At 38.6% G+C, this 19,190-nt stretch overlaps 1 protein-coding gene across 1 annotated transcript in view; it reads right to left on the reverse strand.

Moving 5' to 3' along the window:
* opn7b (opsin 7, group member b) overlaps nt 1-14,062 on the reverse strand; it is a 55,446-nt gene extending 41,384 nt beyond the window's left edge. The window contains exon 1 of the mRNA XM_018668218.2: nt 13,712-14,062. The gene's annotated coding sequence lies outside the window, so the exon portion shown is untranslated. The remainder of the gene's footprint in view (nt 1-13,711) is intronic.
* Between the last annotated feature and the right edge of the window lie 5,128 nt (nt 14,063-19,190).

The raw sequence follows: 19,190 nt of genomic DNA on the forward strand, positions 1-19,190 counted from the left end.
AAGTGAGAGTGTAGTATAATTATTTCTTGGACAGATTCGATGAAAAGGTGCACAAACACAACATTAAGGCTCATTCTGACAAAGGCACTGCATCAAATAAACCATTCATTTCAATGACACCTTGTTAAAAGACAAAACATTGTAGCATGTAACTTGTACCATCATTTACCCCGCAAGTATCCAGCTGATGGAAAAATATTGCTGCCATGGTAATGTTTACAGTCCTACAGTGCTCCAAAGGAGTTTAAACTGTCATAGATATTCTGGTATTGGCTCTCAGGTCTGCCAAGGGTTGCTGTGTTGCAAACAGCTTTGGGTTGGGTTCCAATTTGTCACATTTGGTCAATTAAGCTTAATGAAGCGTCACATCATCAGGCTTTATACTTAGCTTTTACACAGGCAGACTGCAGTGTTGGTAAAATCTTTGAGGAATAATCACATTAAAACACAATTTTTCCATTCAACTAACAACTGTGTCATGCAGCCTACATACCAGCCTTCAGTTACTAGATCACAGAAAACAGATTAGATCCCCCAGGAAGGTCAGTGTTGGACAAAAACAACACTTAGTTGATTTGTTCTCCTTGTTTGGAATTCATGTGCGTGCTGTGTTAAATGAGGTTCTCATTTCCTATTGAGGGAGGGTTTCAAAGCACTTCCACATCAGAGGCGTCTGATTGTCTACCACCATGAAACACCTTTAACCAAGCATTTCACTCACATTTCTAGTAGCTACAATTTGAAAAGACATCTAAAATCCATTGCATACAGGTCATAAAAAAATAACTTAAACTTAGAGAGAACTTAAACAAAGTGTAAGTGTAGTAATGAATGACTTTTGTATATTAGGGTAGGGTTTTGAGAGAATTTCATAGCATGGATGGATTACCAGAGGAAGAAGAAGTCAGTGGTTTTGTGGCCTCTGTTAAAAATGACTGTTATTGAGTCAATAAAGAGGCCATTGTGCCTCCTTCAAAGGGAATTTTTGTCCCCTCAGATTTTATGGGGAATGTTAACATCATTGACTGGCTGCAATTGACAGAATGCAATATGAACTGTCTGAGAGAAATAACAAAACTGTCCAACAACGGTGGTTGTAATAGTTGGGGACTTTAGGGTACCTAAATCCTGTGAACCATCATAAACCAATACCTCATAATCCATCCATACCCAAGGGTTCTAAGTGTTCTTTTTCATACCATGGACAACCATGTCATCTCTCAGGTTCGGTTCAAAACTGAAACTGAGAAAATCTGGGGTTGGTTTTAACAAAACGAATGGTAAGACTTAGATGTTTAAATTCATCCTTTACAGAAAGCTGTCTAGTTCTTGACTATCTTAACTAGGACCAATTTACCATTAATTCTGTGTAGTTTCAGAAAATACAGCATGTAGTGATAATACAATAAATATTTTTTTCTACAGCTCATCACCTTGGTAAGGACTGCTGGTTAACATAGCAGCCTAATGAGCTATGATCATATTTCACACTAGTTCAAAAGTGTAGTAACAGAAATATAAAAATATATAAAGGAGAACAACTATATTGTGAATTTGTCAGCATCAAAACACAGTATACAGCAATTGGCCACAACATTAAAACCAGTTACCAGGCAGGCCCATGCTGTGGACACTAGCTGTCATTTGCAACACTAGCAAAATTAAGACACTTTAGACCAGTCTAAGAAATCTTTGTGATTCTGCCCCCTGGAATTATAAGCTTTTCACATGATGACTGACAAGCCAGTAAATGTGAGGCATGACATTTTAAAGAGTCCCCTCTGCTCTTTTTTTAATGAAAGTGTTTTTCCTCCGCCAAATGTGAATCAGCACTATCTATTCCCATTTTGACAAAGAAACCCAATTATTCCATTCAATATGTAAAAACACCCACTTCCTGCTCCACATAATCACACCATACCCCATTAAGCACAACTTAATGCAATTATGTTTTGTAACAGAAACTGTCTGTATCTTTATCTACGCTGTCTCAATCCTCTTTCTGTCACCCATTGAGGTTGTGGCACTTCACTTGCCAGGCAATTTCTAAAGGACACTCTATCCCTTATCTCTATTTTGCTTATTGTGCTGTCAAGCCTCTATGCACCTCTTCAGTGCATCATTCGTCATCTGTATCCAATCAAAAGATGCCTCCTACATCTGCCCTGGCTACTTTCATCTCCACCTTTTTCAGTCTTTTTTATCAATTGCAGACACATTATTGAATTGCTTAATCATTTCCATCTTAACTTATACATAACAATATAATTAAAATTAGTTTAATTGCCCTGTATATCTTTTTGTCTTTATGTATTTGAATACTAATATGGCAACAACAACAAAAACAACAAAGTCTAAAGCCATGTTTGTGACTCTGTAAGAAGGTGAAGGTGCTTCAAGCTTAATGCTGATGTTAGCATACAGGCTCACAATGGCAAAGCTAACATTTTAATGCTAGCACTAAACACAAAGTACAGCTGAGGCTGATGGGAATACTGTGATTTTAGCAAGTCTTTAGCCATAAGCCAAAATATTGGAAAAATTAAACTGACGGCACCAGATAAAAAGTCAGTGGTTCATCAAAGCTGTTGGGGAGTATGAGTGTCTATACCAAATATGATAGAAACAATTGTTGAGTCATTTCACCCAAATTCATAAACATCAACCTCACTGTAGTACCAGATGAAGAGTTAGAGGATCACCAAAGTCAGTAAGAGTCATTGTCTGGGGACCATGAATATCTGTCAATTATTCAACACAGTTGAAAACAAAAAATCAGTATCCCATTACTTGGTTACAACTTTTCCTATTTTCTACCAGTGTAGACTTCCACACTACATTTTCTACACAATTGTGATGTTTAAGAATGGAAATGAAAGAGGCCCAGGCTATCTGATATTTTGAGTTTTCATAAACAAACAGCTCATTCAGAGCAACACAGCAGTGCTGAACCATCCAGCCACAGAGGTCTTCAGGTTTTAGTGTTTATTTCTATATACTCTGCAGTTTATAGATTCCTGCAAGCTCTTACAGTAATGACATTTATTACATTTTCTTGAGTATTATAATTCATTTTTGCTGCCCACATAACTGACCTGTCAAGAATTCAACCATTAAACTTAGCTGATGATGAATGACTTCACCGTACTGCGGCACCAGTTGCAGTCTCATGTGTTACGTTACCCCTCCAATATGCCATTGAGGCTCTTAGCAGTTATTCTTCAATCATATGTGAACACTTTAGTCTTCATCCTCTCTGCCCCTTAACCTCTTCCTCTGCATTTTTCTTTCTTTCCCCCTTTTTTCATTATTTTCCATTCCAAATTCCAATTTGAGCATACTTTTTACTGCACCCTTTTAATGACTTGCCCTCTCATCAGATTGTGCCATCTTCAGACCTGACTCAATGGCATAATGGTAGGTGTTGAGAGTGGGGGGTGGGGGGATCTGTAGCTTAGGATCTGTGTCAGACAGACATGACAAGCAAAGGGCTACAGGGAGTAACACAGTGAGGGAGGCAGTGATGTAATGTTTTCAACAGACAATGAAAGTCATGTAAGAGATGAGGAGAAGAGACAGCAAGATGTGGCCTTCTCTTCTAACTTCAAACCAAAATCCACAGAGATGTTATATGAGTCATTTCAAAGTTAATGAGATCAGAGAGCTTGTGTGCATAATACATGCTGTGGGATGTTGTAGTGTGCATTGTTTATTTAAATGTGTATGAACGTGTGAGGGTGTTCTCAATTGTGTATATTTGATCTTGCAAATGTGTTTGCACTAATGTTTGAATGTATTGCTGGAGGGTTGTGAAGGAGAGGCAATGGGAAATATATGAATTTGTTGCCATGTATGCAACTTGGGAGCAAAGTTGTCATTGGTCATGATTGCAAATTAATTTTAGTTGCTGTACCTTGATGGTGGCAAAGCATCTGCCATAATGCTGATGGGGAAGCAGTTACAAGATCATCACAGCGTCATAAGATTACACCAATCACATAGAAAAAACTAGGAAAGCAGGAGTAAGTAGAATAAAAATCCATATGCCAATGTTCACCTTGAACAACGGATTGTCAAAATACATAAAAATGCATTCATAGCTGTTTTGTCCGTTTGGATGCAATGGAGCAAGCTGTAAACACTTGATACTTTACACATTATCACTATAATTGATACTCATTTAAGCTCTGTTTTGGTCTCCACCGACTATACTACAACAGGGGAAATGGGAAGGCATTGAGATATGAACTATTTTCACAGTGGGTAAATTATCAACTGCCTCCTCTTTTGTCTTTTGTCGGTCTTTTCCTCTCCTTTTCTATCTCTATTTCTGTTCTTGTTTTCCCCTTGTTTTATTGTTCATATATTATATAGAGTTATAGGTTTTTGCAGTAATTACTATCAGCTTACTGTAGTTTGTCTGTGCTGCATCATTACTCCCTGTCATGCCTCCAACAACATGGGAGTGATTGTGAACTAAAGGTCATCAAATTGCAAAGTTATAAGTCGTTCATCATTCACTTAGCTGATCATAGGTTCCCATTACTGTTGTAACAAACTGGCTAAGAAAAAAAAATCTTAGCAAGAAGGTAGGGGAGATACAAGGCATGATATATGTTTTATAATAGTCAAACTAACTTAACACTAACCTTAACCATAGTCAATGAATTGTTTGGCAGTAAAATAATAATAATGGACTGATCATTTCAGTCATTTCTCAGTGAAAAACAGAGAAAAAAGCCAAATCCAGCAGTACATTGTTACAGGTGCTACTTGAATTACTTATTGCTGACTGCATGGTTTGATATTTGTGTCTGACACACCTGTAAGCCGTTATGTGACTGGCATCACCTGGGGAATGTGTAGGCACATTTTAACATAAATTTGGAATCACATTTACAGATATATGACACTTTTTACAATAAAACTGTCATTCCAGGGTAGTTTGTTAAGCCTTAACACGACACGTTCTGTGCTGAGGTAAGGGAGCCATTAAATCAAAGACAAGGGGAGGTAGACATTTGGTAACAGTGAACACAACCTATTAATTTAATGGCCATACCCTTGCCAGTGAAATTTAGTGTGTAAATGTATGTCTGGGGTTGTTTTTATGCATTTATCAGTATGTGTTGTGTCTGTGTGCAAGAGCGTGTTCATGTTGTTCTTACAGTCTAACCTGGGAGTGACAGTCTCATACATAATGTATGAAGTACAAGAGGATAAGGACAGTTGACATTTGGTTGCTTGTCATTCAGGATATAACTACCCTGGGGTAATGACCATGCTCGAAGATAATCACACGCGGGTATTTATACATACACACACACACACACACACACACACACATACACGCACATTCTGTACAAACGCCAAAGCATATTTCTCTTCAGGTTACTGTAAATGGCAGATGTCCATGTCAGAGCCAAAGGCCTCTTTCAGCTTTGAGGCAAATCACCCAATCTTTGTGTAACATCATTAAACAATTGTTCATCCTCTCATTCTCAACATATTACACAATTCACTGTAAACTGTATATACAGCATGGGTTCACAGAGTTTCACGGCGTTATTGCATGCAGCTGAAATGTTACATTCACAGTCAAATGTCTGCGAATGATATTTCAATGAGGCCAGTATACCTATTGGAAAACAAATGGTTTAAGTACAGTTGTATATTGCTTACAAGTAGATAGAACATTGGGTAAAATGACAACACTACATTGCTCACATTATTCTGCACACAACCAGCCCATTACACACATTCATATACAGAGACACACACAGCATAGTAGGGTTAGGGGGAAAAAATCGATTCTTAGATGCATTGCGATGCGAATATGGGCAATTCTGACTCGATTCACAAATGTCAAAAATTGTTTTTCTGACAACAGAGCGCTTGCGCAGGGTTGGCAACCCATGGCTCTGGAGCCACATGTGGCTCTTAAGCCCCTATACAGTGGCTCCCTGTAGCTTTGCCAAGAAACAACGTGAATAAATAATGCTTATTTCTTTTTCATTTAATTAATACTGTGATGGCAAGGGCAGGGCAGAGTGACATGTTTCTGTTGTCCACTCTGATACTCTCAGCTCCGGTTTCAGGTGACTTCTGTCTGCTGAGAGCTGCATACCCATCATGGGAAAGCACACAGCTGAAGTGGAAACTACCATGTTATGGTGAGTTAAAACGGGCCGACAGTGGCAGCAACCAACCGCTACAGCATAGTATAGACACAAACATTCACAAACACTCCCAGAGTCATGGAGAGAGCAGCTGCTCAGTCAGGGATTACCGTCTGAATCACACTTTTATTTTTAAACTGTCTGTTTGTGTCACTTCAGTGAGAGGAGTCCAAATGAGAATAAGAATGTGAACTTGTCACAACAAAGCATTAAAGAGGCTGCTTAAAAATAGTTTATGTTTTTCAAGCTCTCATGGATTCCCTTATGCTATTCTTGTAGAGTCATGTAAACCTTAATTATGTAACCACGCTCAGCATGAGTGTATATTTGGTTTGAGAGCTGTGAGAGGGGTGTGGAGGGGGTTGTGGGTCCAGTTTTGTTTGGATACAAACTGTGCTGACAAAGATGTTGATTCTGTTGTAGCTTGATCCAAACCTAATTTAACAAGCCAAGATTTAATGAACGTAAAAAAAAATAAATGTTTATCATGTTAAACTAGTATCATATGTCGATGTTGATTTAAACGTTTATACTATGTAATTTATAGCAGTTTATTAGGGACACCTTAGGTTCCTACTAAGCTGCCAACTGTGTGTATAACCACAGTTTTCAAACTGCAACAGAACACATGAATATCTAGCCACTGCTGACAATGTTAATGTTGCTCTTAATTTGAATCTGTTTTAGCAGTATTAATATGCATTATTTGGACAATGTGACTATCTGCTAAATGTCAATATAGATAGGGGAGGGGTCAGATGTCCAAAATTACCACAATGTGCTTTCATGTTGAGAAAGCCTGAGGAATTAAGAGAAATTTGAACCCAGTCATGAGCTTCAGGCTGTGAGTCAAAAGCTCTAATTGGGGACGAGAGGAAGTGGGTGATTATGGTCATTTACAATTTTCATAATCGTGAATAATCATAAGTTGGTAACCCTTTCTCCATTGAAACCTATGCCTGTGGCACCCTCACAATCCCCATTTGACATGTGGGGAATTGAAGAAATATGCAAATTACTGCTTCGAGTGGCTATGCTGAAATGAAGGGACTATAAGTAGTTCATTTCACACAAGCTAAATCCCAAAGTTGCTGTTGAGAAACAAGCAGTGTGTGTAATTTATGTAATGTTCTTTTGTGTGTTCCTCCACACATTTAGTACTGGCGACGGTTATGGTCACATCTGTTGACAATGTGATCTCAGGTCTGTGTCAGCTGGCTGGATATTAACCCCACACACAACACAGAGAGTGAATGCAAGAAAAATCAGGATAGACACACACACACATATCCTAGATTACAGCTGTTTCATAGACAAGATGCTTACGTCAATTAATTTTTAATTTTGTTGGAGCAAAATTGAAATGCTTTTTCTGTGAAATTTCCATGTGTCAATGTAGTCACACAGTAAGATTTACTGTTTCATTGTAATATTGACCTGGATGTTTTTATAGATGACCATGGACAGTGTCTATTTTAGCCATGACAAAAGTTGGATTTTTTCTTTGCCCAGCTTTAAAATCATCTGTAGTTTTTACACAAATACATGAAATGGAAGATAAACTCCTATATACAGTTTATCACATGGAGCAAAAGCCATTGAAATTTCCAATCCACCTCCCCAGTTTGCCACACTCACTGACTATATCAATAGGTAACAATAACAATTCACAGCACATTAACTGGCTATGTGATTCAGTAAACTGTGTGTAGCATTTGTTATGGTCACAACTTCATAATTCATAATTGCTTCTGCACAGCTGGATATGAAGAGCCAGTGCTGGGAATGCCCCAAACCAGATGTACCACTCCATTTAGTACACTGAGCTTTCCAACATTAGACCTTAATGCAACAGCAGCATACAGGGTTTGTCACCTCCTTATCACACATAAATGATATCTCCAGGGAATGTGATTAAAATCATTTCATGTCTAAACAAAACACAGAGCTTACATCTTGTCTTGTAATTTATACTTGGACATGCCAACAATACATTTTCAGAAAATGACAGTAAATTAAAAAAAGCACAAGTAAAATGCAAAAAAGTAAATGCAAAAAGAAGCTTGTTTCAGGGAGAAGAGACTGCTTTAATCATTATGTTAAGTCAACTATTCTATGATTATAGCATTATAAAACTATAATAACATTCTATTCTAAAATAATTTGGCGAGGATATACTGTATAGCCTCTAGTCAATATTCAGAACATGAGGAAAAGACATTCTAACACTGATTGACAGCATTTCATTACGCTTAATGTACACACAGCACATAAGCAGACAGAACCAGACTGCTGAGGACACAAACTACAAACACCTGAGACCCTGGGGTCACAGAAAAAGATGTTAATTTACAAAGGACACAGCACAGAGTGAGAAAAACAACCACCTGACCCTTCTTTAAGAAAACAAATCTTCAATGGTTGCCTTGTCCTCTGGTCCTGAAACTACCATTTCACAAGAGCAAAATATAAGGATAGAGTGTGGATGGTAGTGCGTGCAAGGCATACCTGAGGAATAACAATGTCAGGGACGGTGAATGTAAAATCTTTCCTATCCTCATGGAGGACCAATTGGTTTTCAAACGAGACTCCTTTGTCAAACACAGATTGTATGCTGTCTCTCTTTTAGGGTCCTCAAAGGCAATTTTACAACCTTTTTTATGTATAAGACTTTTGTTATGTGTAGCTTTACACAGTATGTTCAAAGAAACAACCAAGGATGAAATAAGGGGGAGAAAATCTTAGTTATCAACCCACCCATGAACATTATCCCTAGAAGATAAATGTTTCATATTACTGCTACTCACTGCTCTGTTTAAATGTGTGAATACTTATTGCCTGCTATTCATTGACAAAGTGTGCTTTTTACAACATCCAAAATCTAAATTCAACACCACTTCATGGTAAAGTGTCTGGTTTACACTTGCCCAGAATCTCATAAATATGCATCACCTTACTGCACATGTCAGGCTTCATCAATTTTAACATATCAATTCAGGAGTCAGAGAAAACAATCTTATGAAGACTACAAAGTGAACCAGTAACAGCAGACCTCTGGAGGTCCAAACATCGCTGTGGGAGCAGAAGGTCATATACTGTATTAACCGGATCACTGCTGCCTCCATTCATTCCCATCACAGTGCTAACCACCAAGAAAAGCCGTATTCTCTTGACACCTGCACAATAAACCCTTTTTCCTCTCAAACACCATCAGTTTCCACTGAGATTCAAACCCACTGCACAATTCAGCTCTTTTTCATAACAGGACTGTGTTTGCTGCATGTGACTCTGAGACCTTTTGGAGTGCATACTACACTAATCTAACTGTGTAACAACTCAAGGGGCAAAAAATTATACCCATAAAGAGCAAGCAAGTGGAAAAACACATTGCTCTGGTAACAACGGTTTTGCAAGCTTTTGGGTAACTGGCCTTTACCCATGGAGAAGCAGAGTCCTGACTTAGCAATGAAAGGTTCAAACATATTTAATAATATTAAGCCTCAAAAATTAAGACTAGTAAATTTGTCCTCATTGGCAGACTGTTTTATTTTGCACTGATGGCAAAGCTGTTGGTATGAAGGAAGCGGATTGTTTTAAAACCGGAATTGTCTATTGTCAAAGATAAATAAGACTAATTGTAACAACAACGAAACACATGAACATGTTGCTTTTGTATCAACTTGCAGAACATAATATAACATGACTGTGTATGCATGTGCATATATGCATATATCTTAAAGGCAAATGATAGGATACATCCAGGTGTACCTCAGACAACAGTTCATTGGTAGATTATGATCTTCTGAATCTGAAGAAAACATAAAAAATTAAAAAAAAAAAACCACAAACATTTCTACAATTCTGGGCTAGCTATCACATTTCATTTGGCATTTTATTCTACTTTTATAGCACAGTGGTTTTGTGAAGGACAGGCAGTATTTGGATCCTTAATTTAGTTTTCTCTTTCACTTGAGAACAACAGTGTTTCGATCTTCAAATGATCAGTTTTACCATATCTGGTGCTGAAATGAAGAGCTCTTTAACCTGTTCAAGACAATCTGAAACAGTACAAGCAATATTATGGTATACGTAATGCAGACACACACACACACACACACATATGCACAATATAAGGCATTCAATTTGCATTTCAGTTGCAGTCTATGAGGTAAAGTGAGCACAGCCCATGTAGAAAAATGTATGAAACATTAACTTACTGAGGCACATTAACAGCTGAGTACACATTAATTTGACCATAACGCATAGGAACTGTCTGTGTGGTATACTAGGTATTGGGGTGGTGCCTCCTCTGTGTTTTTGTTTCAACAGGTAAGATTAGCATAGGCAGTTTCAATTTAGTTTTAGTTTTGCCAGCAAGGTAGCTGGGAGTGAATAGGAAGTAAACACCTGATTACACCTGCATTATGTTGCTTCCCTCGTCCCTGCTGCTTTCTGGTTCATAACAACATCAAACTGACATTTTTCCGACAGAGCCGGAAAAGGTGGAGCTCAGATGATGGCTATCTTGTCAGTTAAAGTGAATGAATCAGAATAAACTGAACCAGATCCACACACTGGGGGGATGGTTAGTTTCATAAGTCAATGACCGTCTTTGCGTAGTGTTACAAAAGAAGTTATGTATGGATGTAACAAGTGCCTGTATGACAGTCTACCCACACTGAAATTATAATGAATGTTCATTCATCAAGCACTCCTACGCTCTATGTCATTGACCTCTCCCATTCATGTTTGGTACAAAAACTAGGATAAGAAGGGGGTTTTTGAGTGATGTGTGAACACATAAACACATGCACTCCTTAACCATGATCAATGCTGTACTCTTGACTGATGCACAGCAAATTGTCATTTACTTTTTTTTTTCCAAGTACACATGACAACAAACATTAGCCAGAAGCAAAGAAAAGAGACAGGGTATTATCTGGAACAGCACATGATGTAACCACCACAGAGCAAGTACACACACACAGCTAGTGGACAATGTTCTCATAAAACATCACCTTCCTAACTCAAAGCTACGTGGGAGCTCTCCTTCATCTGCTCCATAAACCTGATTAATTGTGGTTTCAGCCTTTCACCCCCACTGGCTCATCACTTCAAAACGCCTTCCCTCCCACATTGATGTGGAAACTGCTGTTCACAGGAACACCTACAAACTGTCACATAGTTGGACTAACTGGGTTATATCACCTCCACATAGAAAGTCAAACGACACATGCATGCATCTGTACACATGCACCAATCATACAGCACAGACGGATGTATGCTTGCATAATATGTAGGGCTAGAACCAGTGATTATCTTCATTATCTATTAGTCTGATGATTATTTTCTCAATTAATCTTTTGGTGTATTAAATGTCAGAAAATAGTGAAAAAATACCCATCGCAGTTTCCCAGAGCAACAAGTAACACCTTTAAAAAAGTAAAACCTAAAGATACTCCATTTACAACCTTACATGTCATCCCCTATTTATTTTCTCATGCTGCCTGAAATTTTCTACTGCAAACATTCTACTAAAGCCAAAATCCAGAGAAATATATGTAACCCCCCCCCCCCCCCACACACACACACACACAAAGCATTTACACTACAGTGCCTTTTGTTAAGTGCACAACTTTGTCCTTTGCTTTGATGTCTCATTTTTTTCAGTGCTGTCTATGCTCCCACTGATATTTTATTACAGGGAGCTTTTGTGGTCCTGGACATCATGTGAATCAAGAATAAATTTGGCAGAGAGCAGTAGGCATTACATATTTCCTCTAGCAATCCTGGCAGCAGAGCTTGACAAAGCTTGGTCTCTCATGTTGGATACTGGATGTGGGCTGCGTAATTATTATTACGCCTGGCAGGGCCAGTGTAGAATATCAGCAGCATAGGATATTCCTAATAGGGGGGGTGGGAGGGATGGGGTCACGGGGGACAGTATGTCCTCTCCAAATAATCACATGACTTTGTGTGTGTGGTGTCAGGGAACTCTAGTTTTGTCATTCATGCTGTAACCATGAAAATTACAACTGCACAACTAATACCTTTGTTTTTGTAAATGCTTGGGCGCTAAGTACCTTGAATAAAGATTTATTCCAGCTGTTAGAGAACAAAAAGCCTTCAAGGCAATCAAACCTGAATCAGTGATTTGTGCACCAAGAACCATGTGTTTGTGTTATACAGCAGTTCAAGTTAGTAGCAATAAAGTTAAACAGCATCAATTAGAGAAATCAAATTAACATATACTCTGCTCAAGCATGAATTAAGTAAGCTGATCAGTTACAGTATATTTCTAAAATTCAATTATTTTCCTTGGAAGGAAGGCTTCTAAACACTAATTAGCTTAATGAGTGAAATGCCATTTTGAATAGCATGTTAATGTTCATGAGTAGCACGTGTTTATGTGAAGTGTCCATGTTTAAGTTCTAATGTAAGTTCATAGTAACCAACATGTAAAGGCAGAGCCAGTCAGAAGACACATACGGCATAATGTGTCTGAAGCAGAGACGCAGCAGCAGAAAGCTTCACATAGCTGTGGTTCACATTTCAAAGGGAAATATGTATATTTTGGAAGACACTGAGGGAAACATTTGATTATCCCTATTTGTGTTTATGAGCGTCTCAATTACAACTCAACATAAATTGCAACTTCCTCTGCTTAGTGGAGGAGCAACAGGCAAAAGCAAGTCACATGTGGGGGGTTGGGGGGATTCACATTGTTGCCTGTTAATTAACATTTCAAAGTTTATAAATTTCAAAAAATGGGTCTAAATGATGAGTCACCCTTGACACTTAATATTGCATCCATATGTACTGTAGTCTTAAACATACAGCTTGCTGCACAGTGACTGCCAGTCCAATATAGTATGTTCAGTACTGTATATCATCGTGGAGGGACTGTTATGTCAGAGCTAATGCAATCCACATGACAAATTTTTACTCAATAAACTGTACTGTACAACATACAGAATCTGACCTGACTCCATTAACCTTCAGCACATGTGTGCTTTAACAGATGTTTAGGCTTAAAACTCATCATCAGAATCTGTCATATGAAAACAATCAACCAGCTACTGTTGTGAGGCAAAGTCAGAACGTCCAATAATGCACATACTGTCTTATGTTGTATTGTCTATTTATTTGTGTTTAAGGACCCCCTTGAAAATGAGATGGTTCATCTCAAGGGCCTATCCTAATAAATTGTTTCAAAAGAAGAGATAGCATATGGGTCATCACTTGATGTAGGGAAATCAACCAGGATGTTTGCACGCACAAAACAGGTCAGACCAGGCACAACAGTGAAACTAGAGCCCGGGACAAAGGCACTGTGATCTACTTTGCTGTACATTCAGTTTCACACTAGTTTTTCTAAATTAACCAAGCATGCTTTTACAATAAAACTTTCATTGGGGTTAAGAGGTTTTTTTTTTTTTTTTTAAATAATCATCTACAAACAAAAGATAAATGTACACTGTAAGTCCTACTAAAATGCAGAATACAGTCCATAAAACACTTTTACTGCTTACCTTAATGAGAGGGTATGACACATATGGCTGGGGATCATGGGTGTTGAGTCAAGTCCAGAGCAAAGATGATCAAACCTTCAACCATGTGTGGCAGTACCACAAGCAGACCAGCTCAACACAGACTTGTGCGTAGCCACTGGGAAACTCTGGCGTGTACTACGCACTCAGGCGCTCTCTCTCACACAGTCACTGAGCGAAAGGATCCACTCGCAGTCGGCAGCAGCCCCGCAGCTGTGCTCAGAGAGATCCAAGAGGCGACAGATAGAGACAGACGTGCTGCTGCCTTGTGCTGCTGGTCTCTGCTCTCTCCTCCTCTCTTTCTCTATCAGTGTGCAGCTCTAACTCTCTCCCCCTGTCCCTTCTCTGTTGCTCTGCTCTGCTCTCACTCTCTACTTAAATCTCCTTCTTGTACACACATGCATTCTTCACGCTGCACCCCCCACCCTCTGTCTCTCAAACACACATGCACACACACCTCTGTCAATCTCAGCCTTTTATGTTCCACATTGTTTATCCTTAACACAGCATGCTCCCACTGTAATTTCCCTGTGCTGAATGTCTTTCAAAGGTTTTTAGTATCGCAGTCTGTGTTATTAGTACACTTGCCCTCTAAACAGACCAGAGTCCTTTGATTCTCACATTTTCACCTCAACCCCTGGACTCATGATGCACTCTCTTGACAGTATTTCACCACACTGAACAATCTTCAGTGGGCTCCTAATATTAATTTTAGATGTAGAACTATATACAGCATACTATACAGGAGAAAGATAGAGGACCTGAAGTGAGAGAGATTAAGACAGAAAGATAAGAGAGAAGAGTGAGGCAAAGGGATAATGACATGACACAGAATGGATATCTGAATGTGGAGAGCTCTGTGGGGTGGGGTTGAGACCAGGGCACGGGTTTGGCTTTGAAGTGCAAGTGAAAGCAAAATGTCATGGCTAATCTTTGCTAGCGAGCGCAGTTTGTTGCCACCAGCAAAGGCACACTGGCGTGTGTACCCTTGCTCCCTAGTCTGTTCGAATGCAATTTCACAAGGCACTGGAGGATCCACTGGGAGCATTATTCATAAAGAAAAACAGAAACAAAAGACTTTGCATCAGTCTTCATTCTTCTGTAGCACAAAAATGAAATGGATGAATGTGTAACCTTCAAGAATACAATTCATATGTATTATGAAATACTATTGCATCCATTCATATATACATTTGAATGTAGGAAGGCGCGTTCATTCATTGCAGAGCTGTGTAAGTGGAATAAATGAGTAGGAGATGGAAGAAACGGGGGTGGGGGCAAAGCAGCAGCCAATCAGCACTCACATAATCCACCTTGATCTTGATTTCACTTTGAAAGCTATAATATTAATACAATGAAAAGCTATATTCTTACAGATATTAGGTACAGCATGTTAAGTCTATATTGTCATATCATGTCACACTTATATGTGACATAAATGTCTTAAAAGTTAAAGCTGAAAATAAATCAACACTGTGACTGATGTACAAAAGAGAATATATTTATGAAGGAATTCTGTAAAGCTCACAATCCATTTTAGGCATCTTATTCTCTCTGTCTGTCTGCACTGCCCTTGTGTTCCTTCTTTGTGTTCATCTGCTCAGTCTTGGGCAAGATACCTTGATGTTTACCTCAGTCAGCAGTAAACATGGATAGCGGCACCAGAAACCCACCTGGTGAACGAGCAGACAGCTGCCCAGCACCTGGCACCGGCATCTCATACAAAAGTACACATAGGACAATTCAAGGAGAAAAAAGCATGTGATCAAAGAACAATATGAAATTCTCTTCTTTCATTAACTGTCATAGGGATGTAAAGCTGTAGGCATGAAAGAGATGAAATCTCAGCAATAGATTTAGGTGTATGAGGTGATCGGGTATACTCTGGCTACACTTTCCATATATCATCAGTGTAATGTACAAAGTTGGATTTCGGATTTCCAGTTAATTTGTTTAACATGGATGATGTGATCGAGTTTTTCTGGCCCCGGTCCTGATATGAGTCCTTAAACACTGGCTATCTGCCTGTCCCAATGTGATCACTTACAAGATGCAAGTGATATTTACAGCAATTAATTTGAAGTGACCATTTTACACATTGCATGTGAGCACAAATAATAACACATGCAGACACAAATGCACACACACATGTAATTAAAACTACAGTGTTCACCTATCTTCATATATACAGTCATATGTAGGGAAGCAGTGATCAGATCAACTACCAGGTCTACATCCCTAAAGCAAAAACATAAATCATCAGTAGAGTGAAATACAGGAAGGGGTAGAGAAAAAAAAACAACAGAAAACAGCCTGTAGCTGGTCCCATGCAGCACTGTAAGCTATCATGTGTTTTGACTGGAAAGTACATGTTTGTTTTCTCCTGGAAATGTTGCACATGAACAATGTGTAAATTTATTTGTTTCAGTTTGTGGTTTGAGTGGAGGTCTCCTTCTTAAATCTATGTCACATATATATTTTGCCATATTGCATTCTGAATTTAGATGTACCTAACAGTGTTAACAGTATTACAAAGAACCTATTTACCTATTTGTGTGTGTTTCTTTAAAACTGGCAACATTTTCTGAATTCAGTATCTGTTGACCACTCACCAGCATCACAGTCTACACATCCATCTAGTAAATAGACAGTGATTTTGCAATAATAGGAAAGCAGTGTACACTATTTTGAAAATTCCCTTCTTGATTGTTAATTCTCAAGCATCTTCCTCATCACTATGCATCATCAAGGTCATCATCATGCATCATTGTAATGATCCTCCACCTTTCACTGATCACATGTAACCTGAGCCTCAGTTGATAAACTACACTTCCAGGATAGTGTGCCTTTATATTATATAACACATCTATTTATGGGTGCAGAAAGCATGTAAAATGGTGTATTACATAGTTTTGGAACATCTGGTCACAGTGGTCTACAAAAAAATGGTCTTGTGCAGTTTTGGTTAAACTCTGAAGTGGTACCAGTAAAATTTAAAATCAATAAATAAAAACTGTATATGGCTCATGGGTTTCTCAGATGGTGCAATTCTGGTAGCAGTATCAGTGTTCTTTTACTGAGGCACTGTGATGTTACAGAGATGCCATACTCCCCAGATGTAAGGAAACATGCTTGGTTGGTACAGACCCCAACAAAAATCAGATAATCATGTTTCTATTTTCTGCAGTGAAAATTAAATTCAAAAAAATCAGACTCAAATCATGACACACATCTGTCAAAATAATCACATTAGAAAATAAGCTTAATGGTCATCCATTATCTATACCATCTATTCCATTATCTATGAGGATCATGGGGGGGTTGGAGCCTATCCCAGCTGACATTGGGAGGCGGGGTACACCCTGGACACCTTTCTTGCTGTGAGGCGACAATACTAACCCATACCATACTGCCCAAATACACTAAATGTCAGGAACATAAACTCTGATCATGGACTAGCTACTTCCACACTTGTCTGACAAGGTGATGGGGACTGCAGGAGTAGGAGAATGGAACTTTGGACAATATTATCCTGCAAACAAAAGTTATGTCTACATTCAGTTTAACACACTGTGTGTATCCTGCATCTCCAGCAAATGGGCTTACTGCCTTCTTAGCAAAGTACTTTAAATTAGCTGCTGAGGTCAAAACCTCACATGTCGTAGAACACACAAAAATATTTAAAAAGTACTTCTATGATATTCCTATAATGCGTGTAATATTATATTGAACTTGCAACAGTGTAAGCGGAGTTCGAGACAGAGTGACAAGCATACTTGTCTGTAGCTCGCTGTAGCTAATTACTCGTCAAAGATGCCAAGATTATCCGCAATGCACATGCATAAACGTCACAAAAAATGCCCCTTTCCCCCCTTTGCTTGACCAGCCCCAGCCTTCGTCAATTGGACATGGCCACGACCATGAAAATGACAAAAATAGATGCAACAGCTGGTGGTTAACCTAGCTTCTAGAGACAATAGCCTACTGTAGTCACAAGAGGGCAGTAAATTCAAAAATGAATGCAAACAGGTAATATCATATCAAGAACGCTACTCTAAGATGTAAGGAGGGATACTGCTTTCACTTCGGTATTGTTGTAATTGATGTCAATTCTTAGCTTTAACTGGTCAAGTATTGCTTGCCACTGAGTAGTACCAATATGGCAACCGAGTGGCTTCATGCTGTGAGGTTCGTTCTTATTGTCATTGCTGACTGTTTTGATCTATATGATGTCATGAGCTATATACATACGTCTATAACGTACAGTACACCTATGCCCAGTACATATAGGGTTGTTCCAGCAGCCCCAAAGCCTGTGGGCACCTCTAGAGAGCTCTGTCTGTATTCATAGATCTGTTATTACAACACACAACCACCATCACCTCATTCCTGGATGAGTCACATTCCTCATTCTTTGTCTCTCTCTTTGTCTCCCCATTTTTCTCTCACTCTCTCTCTCTCTGTCTCTTTGTCTTATTCTTGAGTTAGCAACGCTTTTGATATGTGGGTCAGGACTCTGTGTATTTGTTTTATGAAAGCCAAGGGGAAAAAAACAGAACATACTCAAAGGAATAAAGAGAGTGAGAATTGTTTTGCAGGGAGAAAAAGAGAGGAGGAAAATCACATCAGTACATATTGGACTGTGACTAATCAATCATCCTTGTTTCTCCTGTAGCAGATCCTGGCAGGAATTCATTCAAAAAGCAGGTGCTCTTCCTATATTGTTATCATGACGAGGTTACTGAATAACCCATGAGACTTCAAATGGTTCTCAGAGCGATAGATGTGTAAGCACATGGACCAAATGCATATCTGCACATTCAGATAGATCAAAACTTGTTTAAATTAGCATTCAATTCTAATTTTTAAATTGCCATGCACATAAATACTGTACAATTCAGTGCAGATTTCTTTGAGTGGTGTGGAAAAGTGAGTTCTTTATAATTTCATTTTATGCTCACTGACTATTTGACATCAATGAAGTTGCTATTTAAAACTTAACAAGCTACCAGAAATGACACGAGAAAACATAACACTGGAGCTGGTTCTAGTTCTCCAGTCACAGGGATAAAACATACATTAGATTCTTCCTTTCCATTGTCCCATTATGGCATGCTTTAGTCTTAATAACATGCATTTCTATTATGTCCATACAGCAAGGTATAGCGTTACTGACCTGCGCTATTTGTCCAATGATTAACTAATTAATATATGTATAATTAATTAATATATGTGGTCAAGCTGTGGATGTATAAGCAGTTAAGGAAGCAGTATCACTACAGAATGGCAGATATGAGACACAGACTTTATTCATGGAACGGTCATTCTTGCATATCTGTTGTTCTAAAGTGATACGGTTTCCTGTTCAAGTTACTGTATTTTTGTACGCCGTCTTTAGTTTGTTCAGTGGAGTGTGTAAGCTACACAATGAACTAGTTCACTATGTTCGCCTTTAAGTAGT

Source organism: Lates calcarifer, linkage group LG6, assembly GCF_001640805.2.
Source record: "Lates calcarifer isolate ASB-BC8 linkage group LG6, TLL_Latcal_v3, whole genome shotgun sequence".
Lineage (NCBI taxonomy): Eukaryota > Metazoa > Chordata > Actinopteri > Centropomidae > Lates > Lates calcarifer.